General features: G+C 45.8%; 1 protein-coding gene across 6 annotated transcripts in view; it reads left to right on the plus strand.

Annotated features, from left to right (window-relative positions):
* The first annotated feature begins 11,005 nt into the window (after window positions 1–11,005).
* Window positions 11,006–16,895, plus strand: part of FYN (FYN proto-oncogene, Src family tyrosine kinase) — a 136,574-nt gene continuing 130,684 nt past the window's right edge. For 2 of the 6 annotated variants that reach the window (XM_074819305.1, XM_074819306.1), the window contains exon 1: window positions 11,009–11,414. The gene's annotated coding sequence lies outside the window, so the exon portion shown is untranslated. Of the gene's footprint in view, window positions 11,415–12,126; window positions 12,146–16,404; window positions 16,519–16,895 lie in introns of those variants that run through there. The other 4 variants (XM_074819302.1, XM_074819301.1, XM_074819304.1 and 1 more) reach the window with 4 other exon arrangements.

Genomic DNA, 16,895 nt, shown 5'->3' on the forward strand with positions numbered 1-16,895 from the left:
AGCGGTTCATGTGGCAGCAGTGGAGGGAACGAACAGGGCCCCTCTTTCCAGGCAGCCCTCAGCTGGCTCCCCAACCTTCCCCAGATACTCCCACTCTACTGCAGTTGCCAGTACCAGCATAGCTAAGAGCTACACTGCAGCTCTCTGCATTTATCAAACACTACTTGTTGAGTTTTTGAGGTCCCTAGATGCAATCCCATACCCAGTCCTGGTATAATGCCCCTACTTGGGTAATTTTCCTTGTAATATTTCAATCTATCCCGAAAAATGGGAGTGTGAATATTGGTCCTTGCTTACGTTATAGTGGTTAAACTATTATAGAGATAATCTCTCTTTGGGTAACCTGCTTGCTTGGCTGCAAACCCCCTGGGTTTGTGAGGTACTTTAAAAAGTCAGGTGTACACCTTCCAGGTACTTGATACTGAAATACATATCAGGTTTTTCTCCCACTGACAATCAACACTTCTGATGCTATGGTATTTAGTCATTATGGGCTGATACTTTTTTGTCTGGTTTTATGAATTTAACATAAATTCTGAGAGGACTGTAGCTTGCCCACAGTGGCAAGCTTTGGCACATAGGTGTTTCCCTTTTGTCCTATTTCTTGCTCTTACTACCACTGCTGTTTGCCAGAGCTGAGTATCAAAGGTATACATTCATCCTAACAGCAGGCATTTTTACCAGACTGCTGTTAACACTTTCTGCAGGGGATGTTTCTCCATTCAGGAGTGGTTTGACATACGTTTTCTTTTTAGCAGTTTTCTTTAATAGGGCTGCAGCAATTTTAAGCAGCAATTAAGCTTTGTCATTGCAACACAACAGTGACGTAGAACTCCTCTTCCAAGGTAAATCATCTGAACAGAATGGTCCAGGTCAGGGCCATTATCTGAAAGCACAAGGCTGAGGGTACCAGGGCTGCTGTGGTCAGTGCAGTGTCTGACAGTTGTCTGCTTCCCAGCAGCCTGAAAAACAGACCACAATGTGTGCACAGACAGGGAGGGATGAGCAGCCAAGGCAATTTCAGGGCCTTGGTTAGGTCAGCTCTGTTAGGCAGTAGTGATGTGGATGGGAGGGGATGAACAACCTTTAACTTTTGTCTGAGGCACCTGTAACTATCTATGTCTATGCCATTGAATAAGGGAGGATCAGGGACTGATCCCTGGTCCCAGTTTCCAAGTGGAACAGACTAGATCATGTCCAACCATCTGCAGGGTAGTCACCCATGGAGAAGACTGTCCTGAAGAAAGCTAAGTTTGAGTCAACCAAGAGAAGCCTGGAGTGATAATTCAGTGTGGACAACGTGCTACCAATGCTCAAGTTCATTCCCACGATGTCCCTCATTTGGAGCACAGACAAACCAAATGCTATGTACATTTCATCAGCTTTGGGCTGGTTTTTCACATTCCCATATGAACCCCAACTGTTTACCAGGTCTTTGATATCCCTGGACATGTCTGCCAAACAGTGACATCTCCAGGTTTTTGGAGACACACTTCAGTTTCAGAAGGCTCTGTGAGGAAGCTTCTGTGATCCGAGCACTGAGAGCCAACTGCCTTTAACTATAATGCTACCTCGTATGCTCAGACTGTCTCGATAATTCAAGTACTCTATGCATGTGGGTGGGAGTTCTCCTTTGGCATGTGCTCAGCTCTACAAAATGATAGATATGAGCACTTGTTTCATATGGTTTGTTCTCAGATATCTTTCAGACGCTTCCTTGACAATGGTAAATAATTGGCTTGATTGCTTTCTGTGCCTTTCTGTTATCCATTTTTCTAGCAATTTGAAGATCTCATATTTTTGTTCATTTGCTGTACTTTCATGACCAGGAAATGAAGTCAGCTATGTATATCTAATTCCCCCTTTTCACTGTGTACCTCAAAATTGTATCATTGCAGTTTCAGCATCATGGAGAGTCACTAGCAATAACTCCTTTAAAATGCTCTCTAGTGATTTAGTGTCATTTTCTACTTCAGTTGCTTTACATCCTCAAACTTAATGATGAAACGACTCACAGAGAACACGATTGGTAGACATTTCTTCTTGGTTTGGGTGTCTCTTGGTTCTGTGGTGATAATGAACTCAGTCCAAAAGCTACCAGCTGTCTCTGCTGTAGGAACTGGTACTCCAAACTTCAACTCACTAGCATCACATCATGTGGTTGCCTTTTCAGTCACACTGCCATATTTTGGAACAGGATAAACACTCACCAGTTCCCTGGTGGTATGTAACAGTTATATGTTGTAACCATGTCTATGCTACCTTTTTTCTTTTTTTCAGAAGTCAGCAGCTGTCTGATGGTGGGAAAATAGTAGAAATAATGTCAGCTACTTTAAAAACCTAATATGAAGTCCCTTTAGAAATTATCTTTAGATGCAGCTGTGTTGCTTTTACCTCTTTGGCACATAAACCTTGGGAGGTCAACAAATGCCTGTGAATGACATGGCAGAAAGTGCATTTTTTTACTATGTTTTCAGCCAAATTTTAATCCACTTCCTGAGCTCTCTCAAAACAGGTTGTGGCCATGATCAGCTCCAGCTGCTGCCATGCGGTTTCCTTGTTGGTGCAGCAGAAGGTTGTGAGATACGTGCTGCTCCCAGTAGATCCAACTAATCCCACTCCTATTGTTGGCAGGCATTACTCACTTCTTCTGCAGATGGGATCCTAAATGATATTCCCAACTTTTTGTATCTAGATGAGGCCCATAATCTTGCGGAGGAGACATTTGATTTACCTGAGTACTCTTGCCATTACCACTGTTTGCCATGGAACACTGGGAATTGTTCTGCTTCTCCAAAGCAGATAAACCTCATCCAGGAAGGTATTTAGTCATGAACTACAGTTGTCTGCAAATATGCACTTGTCTGGCTGTGGTGCTTGCCTAGTTTTTCCTATCCAGTCATAGCATGGGGAAAGTGGAAGCACTCTCATGGAAGTGCCTCAGGGTCACCCAAAGGGCACTTTTGGGCAAAGGTAGTTTGATTACCAGTCAACTCTTCTAAGATCTCAAATGAAGGAAGCACTGAAGTGAAGCAAAGCGTAGGCATCTGAAAAGAAAGAGCGTCCTGCTGGGTAGGAAAAGTGCACAAGAGACACTCATGCACAGAGAGTCATCATGATCTGTGTAACGAAAGATGCTTATCCTGCCCAAGTCGGTACAGTCCATGACAGCCCTGTTGACCTCACCCTCAAGGGACTCAGAATAATGATGGCAGCTTGAATTTTATAGCATCCTACCACCATTATAGTATTCTAGCTGGCTCTGGTTGACTGGCTTCATCTCTCAAACAACGTTGAGGAAGTCTTTATCGCTTCACATATTTACTACCATCCTACTGCTTGTTTTGCATTTGATTTCCTGGGGACTTTTTTGTTTGTATGATGGCGTTTGATTTCAGGCAGGGATTTCTGATGCCGTCTTGTATTTGTGTCATGAAGTTGTCTGAGGTTTACAGCAGCATTTCTTTTTCCACACCTTTGCGCTGCATTAATGTTATGTGCCTGCAAAATCTCACCCTTGGTCTCACTTCCTGCTTCCTTGACAGTGTTATTTTATAGTTTTTCTTTTATTAGTACTTTTGATCTCAATGACTTCTCTTTCCATTATTATTATATTCAGAGTCTTTATGCAGGGCACCCTTTATTACCCCTCAGATTATTCATGTTTCCCTTTTAATTTTGTTTGTCTACTTTTTTACCTCTATGCATTTAGGTTTTGCATTCATATGGGTACATTTTCATGTTTTCTCTCTTCTACTTAGTGATTAACAATTCTAGGTCTGGTCCATCTTAAATCTTCCATTTACATGGGAAACTGCACCTTATCCTTACATACAGCTCCAGCTTTTGGAGACTTGTTGAGGAATCTTCTTTTAAGTCTTTAAAATGTTTACATTTAAGTCCTTTAAGATTTGATAATCACATGAATCTTGAACTGTTCAGCAAGCTAATAATCTGTACCAGTCTTTTGGTTGCATGCACTGAGCAGATACTCTTTCTGGATGGAAACAATCTTATGGAAACAATCTTAGAGTTTTTAGATCTTCACTTGAGTACTCATCAGTTTAGTGCTGATGCATCTGTTCAGCACGCAGCTGCATGTCTATCTCAGAGACCAGTGTGGCTGCATTTATTTTGTTTCTCCTTCTGCCTGACTTCACTACATGCTATATCTGTTTTCCATTGCAAGCTAGGGAATGTCCAAATGATGAGCATGGTCTATCTGCATACAAGCAGCTATGGCATGGTGCCATGATTATTGTTTTTCTTTAGTTGGAGGATCCAGAATTCATCCTTAATGATGGATGCAATTACAATTCTCAAGCAAAAAAGGCTCCCAGTTAGAAATTAAGCCAATGAGGGCACATGTTCACTTTGACACTGTCAACAAAACAGTCAATTCAAAATACTACAAGAGGTGAGAATGCGGCAAAATGAGGGCGGTGGCACTCAAACCTGCAGCTCCACAACAGCAGCCCATGGTGCTGCCAATGTGATGACAGCCAAGGTGATGGCTGCTTCGTGGGAGATTCGCCCTGAAGCACATCCATTTGCAAGTGCCAGCAGACACGATGTGGGCAAAGAGCATGATGAGCACACTGCTGGCTTGGATGTGTTTTCCTTGGAGATAACAGCAGCAGGAGAGGCTCCGATTAATAAGCTGAAAGCAAACGTGAATCTTAGTAATCCTTATTTGGAATCCAGTCCACAAGTCAGCATGTCATTAGAAATAGGGTTAGTATCAGTAAAGCAGTACTTCGAGGCCCTAGGTATATGACAGGGATGAATGGTTGCAGCACTAGAATGAAGACAGCCTCTATGTGTGTGAGTAGAAAGCAGCAGATTTGGGAAAAAGGGTGAGCAAGGGAATGTATGAGGAGTTGGGCCCCTGCCCCAAGCCAGGGGACCACCCACCAGAGCTCCACTGTCAGCAGATAGCTAAAAATTCACTGTTAAGATGTGCACTTTGTACCTTCCTAATTGTTGTCCCAGACAGACGATGACAGCCCACTGCTTCTGGGAGGTAACTCTACAGCCTCCGGAAGGAGGAGTGCAGGCAGCCAAACGACTCTCCCAACCCTCTAATAAGCTCATTAGCATATGTCTTTGCTAACGATACATATGGAACCAGACTACTTCCATATGACAAATCTCTGGGTTATTTTACCATTAAAAAAAACCTGGGAAATCACATCCAAAAATAGATTAAAAGAACATGAGAAGTGGAAGGTCAAACGTTCAACAGTTGGGTAGTGCCAGAACTGGGAAGGTTTATATAACCTTGCTGTAGCCTCCCTGAGTGGATGCAGTAGTTAGTCACAGGATCGTGGGTATTTTTTTCCAGAGAATCCTGACTCATTTGGTGACGTAATGTCCAAAAGGATTAAAGAGAAAAATAGAAATATTGCTCTCCTCTCATTCAGGAGGTGGCACTGTGCAGAAACCCAGCCCCACAATGGAAGTAGAATTACTAATTTTCTTCATGAGCTTCTGCGGTACAGCTTGCCCAGAATATCTTTTAGTTCTTCGCAAATAGTAATTCATCTTCACGCTGAACAAGTAAGAAGGCTTTGTTATCCGCATTTATATGTTGGGATCAGAAGCACCAAAATCAAAGTTTTTCTTGAGTAATCTGAGGTATCCTTATGGGCTAAGTTATTTCTTAGCACCCACTTACATTTTAGATCTGAAGACTGCTATCTTAGTACAGTGTGGCTTGGAGACAGTGACAGACAAGAAACAGTTTACTTTTATTTTTTGGCATTTGGGGATAATTCTTTGGAAAGAATGTGTACTGCTGGGAATCACAAAGCCCTACATGGGCCTATTTTCTGGAAGACGGAGTATGTATCTGCAATTTGTCAATGCATCTGCTACGGGGTTGGTCTGTATAAGTAAATTAAGAAAGTGGTATTTAAGAATAAACTCAGGCTTTTTGCATCAGGTTTATTCCACCATAGGAAGCCAGCCTTCCCAGCATTCCTCTGATGCTCAGCAGAGGGCTAGCGCTGTCAGCAGAAGGAGGACAATGATGCATCTTCAAGTGTATTAACTGTTCATCCTTTCTACAAAATTATGGAATGTAAGGTACACACTGCCTTCTGTATCTTTGAAAAGATACTGTTCCCAAAAAAGAATAAATATATTCCTTGGCTGGATCATAGATGCACTGCCGTTCCCAGTGTCTTTCTCCCACAAGCTCCTCACTGTCATTTAAAAAAATATTTTTACTGAAAGTCAGTACATTTTACCAACTTTCAGAGAAAGTTTAAAATGTTTATTTGAGTAAGTAAAATAAGAGTAAGGATTTTTTTTTCTGACTTTAATAGGATGCAACTTTTAGTAAGTCTGGACATTATGAAAAGATGGATGTAATATTTTTATGTTATTTCTGGATTTCCTCAGGTAACCCCATGTGTGGGTTTTTTCCCCATGTCCGTGTGTAGCCACACAGAGTGCAAACACATACAAAGCTTATAAGCACAGACATTTATCTTTTAGAAAATGTGTGATCCCACTTGAAGATGTCATTCTTACAGTTTAAGCACCTGCTTTGCTGGTTTGGGAAAACCTCTGTGCAGTGTCTGAGGAAACACCTCTTCCAAGTTGTGTTTTAGGGACATTTTAAGACAAGAAGAAAAACAGGCTGGTACGAACATAAACATTAGAGATTAGGCCCTCTACAATAATAAGAAAGGCCTCTTTTGTTTATTCTTTAAAGACATAATTGTAATCAAGTTTCCTCAGTCTACCTGTTCCCACAAATGGTCTATCTATTACACTAAATGCAAAGCGCTCTTTTCCTATCCCTGCCAAAACCCTTCCTTCAGCTCCCACGTATTAGCGTGATTAGCGCTGACGAACAGGATGAAGCGCTCGGCTCAAACCCTTCCCTTCCACTTCCAGGCTGCTGTTCCCACCTCGAAGACGGTATCCCCAGGGAGGCAGATCTGCCACCTCAGCATCCCCTGGTGGTAATCACCCATGAGTCAGCAGGACCCATTTAGCACTCCCCAGGCAAAGCACCTCCTGAAAACACGGTGGGAAGTTTCAGGCAAATACTGTCAGCCTCTTAAAAATACTGTAGGCAAGTTCAGATCCTTTCTTTCCCCACTACTCTGTAATTATTATTATAATATGCTATACATGACAGGCTATAGCTGGTAAAATACACACAGCCAAAACCAAAACGAATGGAAGCCTTGCTGAGTTAGCAATGTAGAAAGGGAGGAAGCACAAGAGAGGATATAAAATGGCGAAGCTGATTAGTGACCTGTTAGTCTGTGATTAGTGTAGTGGTTTGAGTGAAGAATTTGAACATGACATTTGGTTATCCTTCTGAAAGGTAGTCTCAATCAAAAAGTTTGTGATAAAAAAAAAAAAACAACCCACTCTAAAACTTACCACTTTGGGGATCTTTTAAAATACAAGTTTCTTAGGTTCTCAAAGAATCCAGCAAGTAATGCTGATGGGGTTTTCTGAGAGGCAGTCTAGTTTTACCATCAGTGGTTTGAAACAACCAAGAAACCTGAACTAATGTCCTGCCCTGTTCTACAAAACAGCGGCCTTGACATCTCCTTGTTCTTACAAACTTCAGCGTGTTTTGCTTCTCAAAATACTACTTTTCAGTGCAAACTGGCTATTATTTATTCAGCATACATGCATGATATCTGTCATGGATTTCTTGCCTGCTGAGAAGTCTGACGGGCAAGTTTATTTATACATAATAATATATAACATATTTATATATTTATTTACTTATACAAATAAATCCTAAGCAGACTCCATAATTTTCATATTGCTCAACTGTAAAAATAGCATGACTTTTTGTAACTCTATAGGAAGATAGGAGCACAGAATAGGAAGGAAAGGGGAAAATCTTGACACCACATTATTTAGCACATGTGACTGCAGAATTAATCTGTTGACAGTATTTTTCATGGTTTCCATTAAAACGGCTGATGGGGAAACAGTGTTTCAGTGGACGTTATTTCAATATTTTAATGAATAAGTGTTTTAAGGTGAGGTTGGAGAAAGAAGGATAAAGTAGTTTGGCATGGGGCGGAAGGCCACATAGATGAAGGTGGGAGAAAAAAGCGTTATGGACTTAAGTCTAAGATGTTTAGAAAAGTTGAGGGAGTAAGAGGAGAATGTAAAGAGCTGCTCCTGTATTATGTAGGTAAATTTAATTATTTTTTCTGCTCTTATTTCTTCTGTCAGATTTTCTGGGTGATTCCTGAAGGCAGACATCAATATGGTCAGAACGTGGTGGTGAGGGCCAAAGAACAAGACTTGTGCAAGGAGGAGATGCTGTGGGCATGCGCAAGCTTGACTCACGCAGAGGCAACACACCAGCACGTCTCACCTCTGCCACAGGGCCCACAGGAACTCACAGCAGCTCTGCTGGTCTTTATGATCCTAGAGAAATTACAGCTCCCCTAAAAGGGAAACCCAAGGCAATTTCCCATGCAACTACCAGCACGTGGTTTCTGACTCTGCACCTCGCTCCTCTCCAGCTGTACTAGCTCAGAGCATCAGGCTTTCTATGGCACGCTGCCAAGCCAGTTTATCTGCCCAGGCTTAGAGCAGCTCTGTGGCTGATGTGTGATATTGTTTTGGTTTGCTTTCATTGATTAGTTGTTTTCTGGTTTGGCTCAAAAGAGAGTGGTGGGTTGTTGTTTGGTTGGTTGTGTTTTTTTTTTCTTTGTGACATTCTGGTTTTAATTCACAGTAAGAGCATTCAAAGTTTTGGACAATGATTCTTTATTCCCAGTTTCTTGATTATAAAATTAAGTGCATTTCTTTCCTATAGTGTTTGCAGGAAGAACATCTGGTTCTTTGATTAATTTCCAAGATGCCTAAGATCCCCAAGAATATAAACCTCTATTGATTTGTGAGGAGGTAAGATTATGCATAAGCCCATAAAAAAGGCAACCTTTAGGGCATGCAAAAATGCACCTTTTCCTAGAGCCAGATGCTGTTTTTCTTCTGAGAAGCCTAGAGTATTAAGGCACTGTTTGCAGTTCTGATAGTCTCCAAGCTGGAAATCCGTAACTGCTCTCCCTCCAGACTGTGCTGGGCCAGCTGAGGTTGGTCTCTGGCCAGCAGATCTGTTCTGCCTGAGCTGGTGCCTGCCGCTGGCCCAGTGGCTCCAGTGTGAGCTCCTCAAAGTCCATAGGATCAGGATGCCACTAGGTGTTTCTGGAAAGGCGGAACCAGACCTCTCCACTGAGCTGCCATTATCATCCACCAGGATAAAAAGCAAAAATCGGGTTTTCAATTGATCTATGCATTTCTACTCTTGTGCTATTTATACCTTCTATATGGTAAAATAGATTTTTTTTAAAAAAATCAATTTGGGAAAGTCTAGGAGGGTAATTAAGAATGAGCTACCTAGGAGCCTGAAAATTTTGTTTGTTTATAGATCTATAACCAGGTTTTAAATGAGAAGTGTCACGAGTGACATTTTCTTTTGGAATTCCCTCTCCAAATTCTTATATGAATTAGTGGAACAAATTCTGTAGGGTCCTGAAATGTAATGATCAAGAGTCACCTACACACAACATGCACAGCCACCTAGACAGAGAAGTGAAACACTTTTTTGTTGTAAACACATGGCTGTAGACATACTGATAGGAAACAAGGTTACATTTGAACCTGTAAAACTGTAATTTCACCAGGAAATCAAATCATCAGGATGAAATGATTCTCTGGTTAAATACCGGCAGCCAAAAATGAAATCTGGGGAGGAGAAGGGAGAAGGAAACGTAAAGTTTATTTATTGGAAACTTGTATGATTGTTCTCTTTGCTATTTCAACGTGTTTTATTAAGTTTCTCTCCCTTTGCATCTGTATTTTACATGTCTCTCCTGTTCTTGTCGAAGCCTAAACTGCAATTTCTTCAGTGCTAAGGCAAAAGAACTTTCCAAGCCTAGGAGGCGAGTGACGGCGAGATGTGCCAATCTGTCAGCACGGGAGCATCCGAGGTCACGGGCCGGGTTGTGTTGGAGAGGGGACCTGAATCTGGAGCGTGCGGTGCCTTCAGTGGGCGTCAGAGGTGGACGCGAACACCTTGAGAAATGCCGGGAGGAGTGACGCCGTCGCTGAGGACCTGAGGGGCACAAGGCGCGCAGAGCTCTTCCGCTCCTGCCCGCGGAGCGAGGCGCAGCGCGGCGGGAGAGCAGCAAGGCACCGCGGGCGGCCCGGGCCCCACCAAAGGTGCCCAGCCGTGCCGTGGGGACAGCCGGTACGGACGCCCCTGGAGATGGCCGTGGTGGGGCTGGCACTCCTCCCATCACGGCCGGCTGAAATACTCTGCAATTAAACGCAAAAAAAATGAATAAACCGATAACTCTGGAAAACCCCTGCACGTTTCATTACCATCGTTGCCTTATATACCCGCTATTGCCAATTTCGAGAATTAGGGATAAAAAATCATGATAATAAACCAAGACGTCGTCTTTCACAAAGAGGCATAATCTGCTTAAGGTTGTTCTCCCACTGATCGAGGATGCTGAGACGTTCAGCTCCCGCCTCCCGCCTCCCGCCCCCCAAGGCGCCCCGGCGGGGTGCACGCGGCGGGGCCCGGGCCCCGGAGCAGCGTGAACCGCTCCGGAGGTGGCAGCTGCCGGCCGCGACCCCCGCCGCGGGCCGGCCCACCGGTCACCCCTCCTCTTCCTCCTTCTCCCTCTGCTTCGCCCTTGGCTCCTCGTCCCGGGCAGCCCGGGGGAGCCTCCGGCCCGGCTCCCGCGGGCCGCCCGAAGCTGCTGCCGCTACCCGGGGGCGGCGGCCGGCGGCCGGGCGCTGCCCTCGCCGCGGCCAGCGGGCGCTGAGGGGCCGCCTCGACCGCCCCGCCTCCCCCGCCGCTCGCCAATCAGAGCGACGGCGGCTGCCGGGCACGCCTCGCCATAGGCCGGTGGCGCTGCCAGTCTGGGGCCACCCCCGCGGAGGGGCGCGGCGGCGGCGGGCGGGGGGGGAGGCAGCGGCGGCTGCCGGTTCCGTGCGGGCGAGCGGGGCCGGGCGGCGGCGGCGCTGCGGTTGCGCCATCTGTCAGGAGCCCCGGTGGGAGGGGAGCGCCCGAGCCGCGCTCACCCGGGCGGAGCGGAGGCGAGGCGGCGGCAGCAGCAGCAGCAGCGCGGAGACCCCGTGCGAGCTCATCCCTGCCCAGGCTGCGGCTCCGCCGCCGCACGAAGCCGCCGCCGCCTCCGCGCTTGGCCGGGGCTCGGCGCAGCGCGTCTGCCCGCGGGGAGAGGCAGCGGCGCCCGGAGCGGCGCCCCTCGCTGCGGGCGGGAGGGCGGGTGGGGGCAGCCGGCGGAGGAGCGGAGCGAGGAGGATGTGAGTGCGGCGGCGTCGCCCCGGCCCCGCGCTGCGCCGAGCCGAGCTGAGCCGAGCCGCGCCGAGCCGAGCTGCCTCAGGTAACGGAGGGGCCGGAGCCCGCCGCGCCGCCGCCGCCGCCCGGGGGGAGCGGGAAGGGGCCGGGGGGGGTGGTGGATATGGATGCTGCAGCGCGTTTGTTTCCTTTGTGCGCCCGAGCGGTGATGAGGTGCGGGGGCTGCGGGGGAGGGGAGGCGGCCGCGCTGCTGCGGGTGTCCCCCACGCACACCCCCCCCCCCCACGCACCCCCCACGCTGCCGGCTCCCCCGCCGGGAGCCGCCGGCCGCGGCCTGCAGCGCGGGGAGGGCCGGGGTCTGCGCCGGTGAGCGGCTGTGCGGGGCCGGGCCGGGAGGGCGCTGCGCCCCTGCGTGCCCGGGGGTCGCCCGTGTCCGTGTCCCCCGCCCCCGCGGCCGGGGAGAGGGGAGGGGGCGCGGCACAGGGCTGTATTTGTTGCCACCGAACTGCGAAAAAAGGCGGGGGGGGGAATAAATGAAAAGACCTTCTCTCCCTCCGAAATAAATCGTATAGGATTTGCGCGTCGGTGACAAAGGCCTCTTTCAGGGAAGAAAGAAGGGACGCACAAAATGCCCAAGGGTGGTAGGATGTGAAAAGAGGCTTGTTTCTTGTCTTTCCCCTAGAGCCTCTCTGTGCCTCCCCAGATGAGGCCGCTGATCTGGTGCCAGTTCCTTTCCAGCCACATTTTCGATTAGCGAGAGATACCAAACGCCACACCATGGGTGCCAGCGTTTTGCTGCGTCTGCAGAGCTACGGTGTACGTGTCACCCGACCTCCTTAATAACGCTCACTTTGGTCTCTTGCTTCCCCGGGAACTCGCCTTATTTCTGCTCCGTGTGGATTTTGCGTGTGCGTGAGGGCCGCGGGGGGAAGGGGATCACTTTGTGAAAACAAGACCATGGTATCTTGGTCCATTCAGCGGTGATGGGGAGGGCAGGGCTGAGTCGGTGCTGGAGGAGAAGGTTTAGGCTGAGTGGAAAGGAACCCTCTGCAGTTGTTCATCAATCACTATGATACACTCCTGATTCTTAAAATGCTAAATAACAAGTGGGAACGGACCAGGCTTTTGAAATGTATGCGCAGGACTGGGAACGCCTTTGAGACCTTGTCATTTTCCTCCTTGTATACAACCTCCTTAACTCCCACATCCTTCCTTCCACCATCCCTGCAGCTGTAACACTTTCCAGTATCTCCTCCCCACACCCCCATCGTTTTTTGGTTTTGTCTTTTTTGTTGTTTGTTTTTTTTTTTTTGTCTTGATATCTTTTTAACTAGCGTTCTGTGGCTGAGGCTTAGAACAATTGCAGGTGAAGATCTGTTTGTTTATATGCTGGTGGAGGAAGTGTTTTTGTTAGGGTTGACTCGTCTGATCTCCCATGAGGAGGAACAGTAAGCTAAAGGGACACTGTCAACTTGAAATCCGGAGAATGTGCATGATGAATGGAGAGCTGTGTCCAATATTACACCCACCGTTGAGCTCCCTGCTGGAGATCTGTGGTTTTTATAAGCCTGTCTTCTGACTGTGTGGGTTTGTCATGCAGCGAAGGAGTAAAAACACACTTCAAACAAAGTTCTGTTAAGTGAACAAAGGAGGCCAGAAGAAAAATACCAGAGTGGGAAGGGAGGGAAGGCAGCATCTCCAATTTCTCAGTTACATCCATTGCAGCCACTGCTTAACCCAGTGGGAAACTGGAGGGGAGAGAGGTTCATTTTTACAACTGAACATTTACTTAGTATCAGTAAAGTGGAAAGGTTATTACCTTCCCCCCAGTGATGCAGGAGTTTTCAGTGCCTTGATGTATATGCCCAGAAAACTGGTAACACTTGATGAATGTCAGTAGATGGGTGCCTTTTCACAGTTTTTAAGAACAATTTTCAAAGGGGAATCTATTGGAAAAAACAATGGGTTCCTTCTTGAGCCTTTTTTACCCCACAAAGTTGTGATTTTGCTGAAAAAGAGAAAGGAAGATTGCCTAATTAATGCCTTTAGAATTTGTATTCCGTTGGTAATAAGCTGCAGATTTCTCTTAGTTTGCTGAAACGTTCAGATGCCTCTTAGAGGGTGCCTGTAAGCCTGCTTCTTCTCCACCTCTAACAAATTACTGCCTCATCTGCATGGCTCATCTTTAGCAAAGATAAGAATTTCCAATATGAGGTTGTCTAATGGTAGGCCACTGGCTGTGGTGTTTTGTGGTTTATGCTTCAGGCATGTTGTTTCAGAAATTCTGTGTTGCCTGCTGGTGGAAGATGTAGTGGCGTGAAATACCAGTTAAGTATAAAACCCTGAACAGGCTTCTCTGGAAATTGTTTTGATGTTGAATAAGTACATGTCTTCAGTGAGGGATAAACAACTTTGGTGGTGTATGGGCATGGCAGTTGATGTAAGGCAGAAGTGAAGAAGGTGGTACAGAGAAGTTGCTTATTAATGATTTTCATTTTAAGTATCTTTAAAATTTAGGACCTGTTGACAATTTTTTATTTCATTTGAGTAGGACAAAGCATTGCTGAGGAACTAGTTATCTTTGAGATACTATACTAGATTTCACAATACCTTTACATGAAATGCCTGAATAGTGTAATCCAAAATGCGTGGGTGGAGTCTAATATGGAGAGGGCCTCTGTGGCCACTGGCCCTATGGCTTAGCTGAATTAAGCTCAGTATACTAATCTGGACATGGTACGGTCTGTACTGGATTTACAGCATAAAAAAATCATGGCTAGGTGAGTGAAAACTGTCTGGTGCCTTTGTGATGGTTTAACACTGTTACATGGTACATCTACAATATCATATATTTAGTTGTGTTAAGGAAGGCTTAGAGCTGTTGGCCACTTTATGCCTGATTACTTTTATTTAACCAGTGTCTTCACTTTGCTGTCTTGCTGCATTATAGTGCTTTTACTTCAGGGAGAGAAGGAGTTGCACGCATGTGTTTTCCTTTCCTCCTTCTCTCTGGGGTGCATATTAATATTTGATTCAAACTTGTTCTGTAAAGTTCTGCTTAATTCAGTTTGGGCACTACTTTGAATGTATAATATGGCGTTTGTTTGTGTCATGGACAGCACTTTGTAATTTGCTTTATGAGCAGGTCTGCTGCTGGCAGTGTGTATTGTCAAAGTGACCTTCCTTCGAGACAGAGAAAACCAGTAACTTCTGTCCCTTTCCTGTCCCTGCAGCTCCCATAGAAGTGTCTTCACAAGTAATTTTGGCCCATTACTTGAAAACCAGGACTTGAACTGACAAATCTAATTCACCCAAGCAGTCTCATTAAAATCCAGCAATTAAGGACTCCTTTGGTGACAAAAGGCCTACAGATCTGTATCGTGCAAGTCAGCGATTTACTCGGAGCGAAACCCAGAAAAGGGTTTGCATGCTTCAGTGTGGAGCATCCTGAGGCCCTGCTGTCGGGGCAGTTGCAAACCCTGTGGATCTCTCGTCCCTGAGCGAGGGATGTAGCTGCTTGCTGCACCTTGCTGAACACGGTGTGCACCTCAGAGCTGCACTCCAAGCGGCCGGTGTGCCAGGGGAGATGCTGCCAGGGCCCCCCGATGCAAAGTGCCTCAGAAGGCGGTGAAACTCCAGTGCTGCGTCTGCCTGCCTGCTGCGTGTCTTACTTGGTACCACAGTGGCTTGCTCTTAGAGTTTAAAAGCCTTAACCTGCTTTCATAAGATAGTAATAATTAAAAAAAAAAAAAAAAAAGCTTTGTACTTTGTATTTCAATAGCATGTGTAGAAGAATTGGGATTTCTAGCATTTGCATCCCCTCATGGGTTTTGCCTTTAGTGCATGACTTCTAGATGGAAAAAACAACAGGTCCAGATGAAATGTGAAAGGTTCAAGTTGTTTTGGTACATCCGAGAAGCGTATGATGCTCCTTAAAGAGAGCGCTGTGCTGTAGGGCAGTCTTACTTCTTAATGTGCTCAAGCATTGGTTTGGTTTCAGACAGGTAAGCTGCCTCTCAGTTTGAGAGTGGTCAAGTTAAACCTGTCTCTGGGAGATGTCCTTGAGCCCTGAAACTAGAAACAGGCCTGATCTTACGGGAGTTTGCAGCCAAGGAGAAGCACCCCGTTGTTCTCCTTACCATTGGCCACAGGAAAACAATGACATTTTGTGAAGGATTATCAAAACTTTCCTTCACTTGGAACGGGAACAAAACTGAACAATATCAGCACTTTTACTGGGGGAAGTGAAAAATAAAATTACTTCAATCAAAACATATCGCCTCATCTTGCTTCTGACTGTTTTGAGTGGTAACTTTCTATGAAAGCAAGGAGTTCAACTCAAAATATTGGCACCTGTTTGGAACAGAATAGAACCTTTAACATCTTGACTTTTTACTGAAGTATAAAGTCAGCAACAGTTTTACAGAGCTTTCAGATATGGATAGAACTGAATTTTCTCGCATAAAATGACTGTCAGATTTTTCCTGACCAGCTCCACTCCTTGTATACCATGAATTTGAATGAGTGTTTTTGATCTCAAAAAGCCATCAGAAAGATAGCCTGGCAATATCAACTGATTTGAATTAGATGGCCTGAGTGAAATCATGTTTTTAAACAGGGGAGAGGACAGCAAATGAATTTTAAACTTGCTGTCCTTCCCAAAATGCAGCTCCTTTTTTGTATCAAAGGCATCTCAACTTGATTGGATCTACTGACTTTGTAACAAGGTCATATGGGGAGAAGTTACCCCGTGTTTTTCAGCACACCCTCTCTTGATTCAGGGAAGTCTTGCACCTCTGAAAGCTGCTCGTTCCATGCTATAATTTTCTAGAGTATCTGTGAGTAGTAAGTCGTACTTGAGTAAGCCAGTAACATAAGTTCTTAGAGCTAGTTAGTTAATGTTCTTCACATCGAGACGTGGTTTAGTATGATCAAATATACATGGCAGCAGTGATGTGAGAATGTTTTGATGGGAACAGAGAAGGTCACCCCTCTACGCTTATGTATTTTCTTTTATTTTGGTGGGGTTTTTAGGAGGCAGCAGTGACTGGATGCTTTTTCCCATCCTGCTTTAGGTACTTGGTGGCTACAACCAGAAAGGAGGGATGTTGAGAAGCAGCTGTCGAGTGATGTTCTCAGTGCTCTGAATTACAAAGCAGCCCAGCCAGAGCTCCTCAAAGGATCCAGAGGTACTTTTAATAGTATCAGATCCTGTGCTGTGAGAGCAGTTGCTGGGCTGTCCCCAAAATGCATGGCCCCATGGTTGGTGACACTATCAGCAGCCAGCCCTGAACAAAGGCTCTACCTTGCATAATACACTTTGCTTCACAGCTCTTGGGATGGCCTGGGGAGGAGCTTCCTCGCATCCTTGATGCTGCCTTGAACAGCTCTGGGAGCTCTAAAAGATAAATATCTAAAGCCTTGGCTGTGCAAGAGCTGTAACAATTTATTTTAACCTGAAATTGAGACGTTTTGCAGGCAAAATGCACCATCCGTACTGAAGCTTCCAGAAATGCTTGAAAAATGTTGGTTTATTCACTAAAGCTATGTCACTTGCAGTGGTGAA

This window comes from Strix aluco, chromosome 3 (assembly GCF_031877795.1).
Source record: "Strix aluco isolate bStrAlu1 chromosome 3, bStrAlu1.hap1, whole genome shotgun sequence".
Classification (NCBI taxonomy): Eukaryota; Metazoa; Chordata; class Aves; order Strigiformes; family Strigidae; genus Strix; species Strix aluco.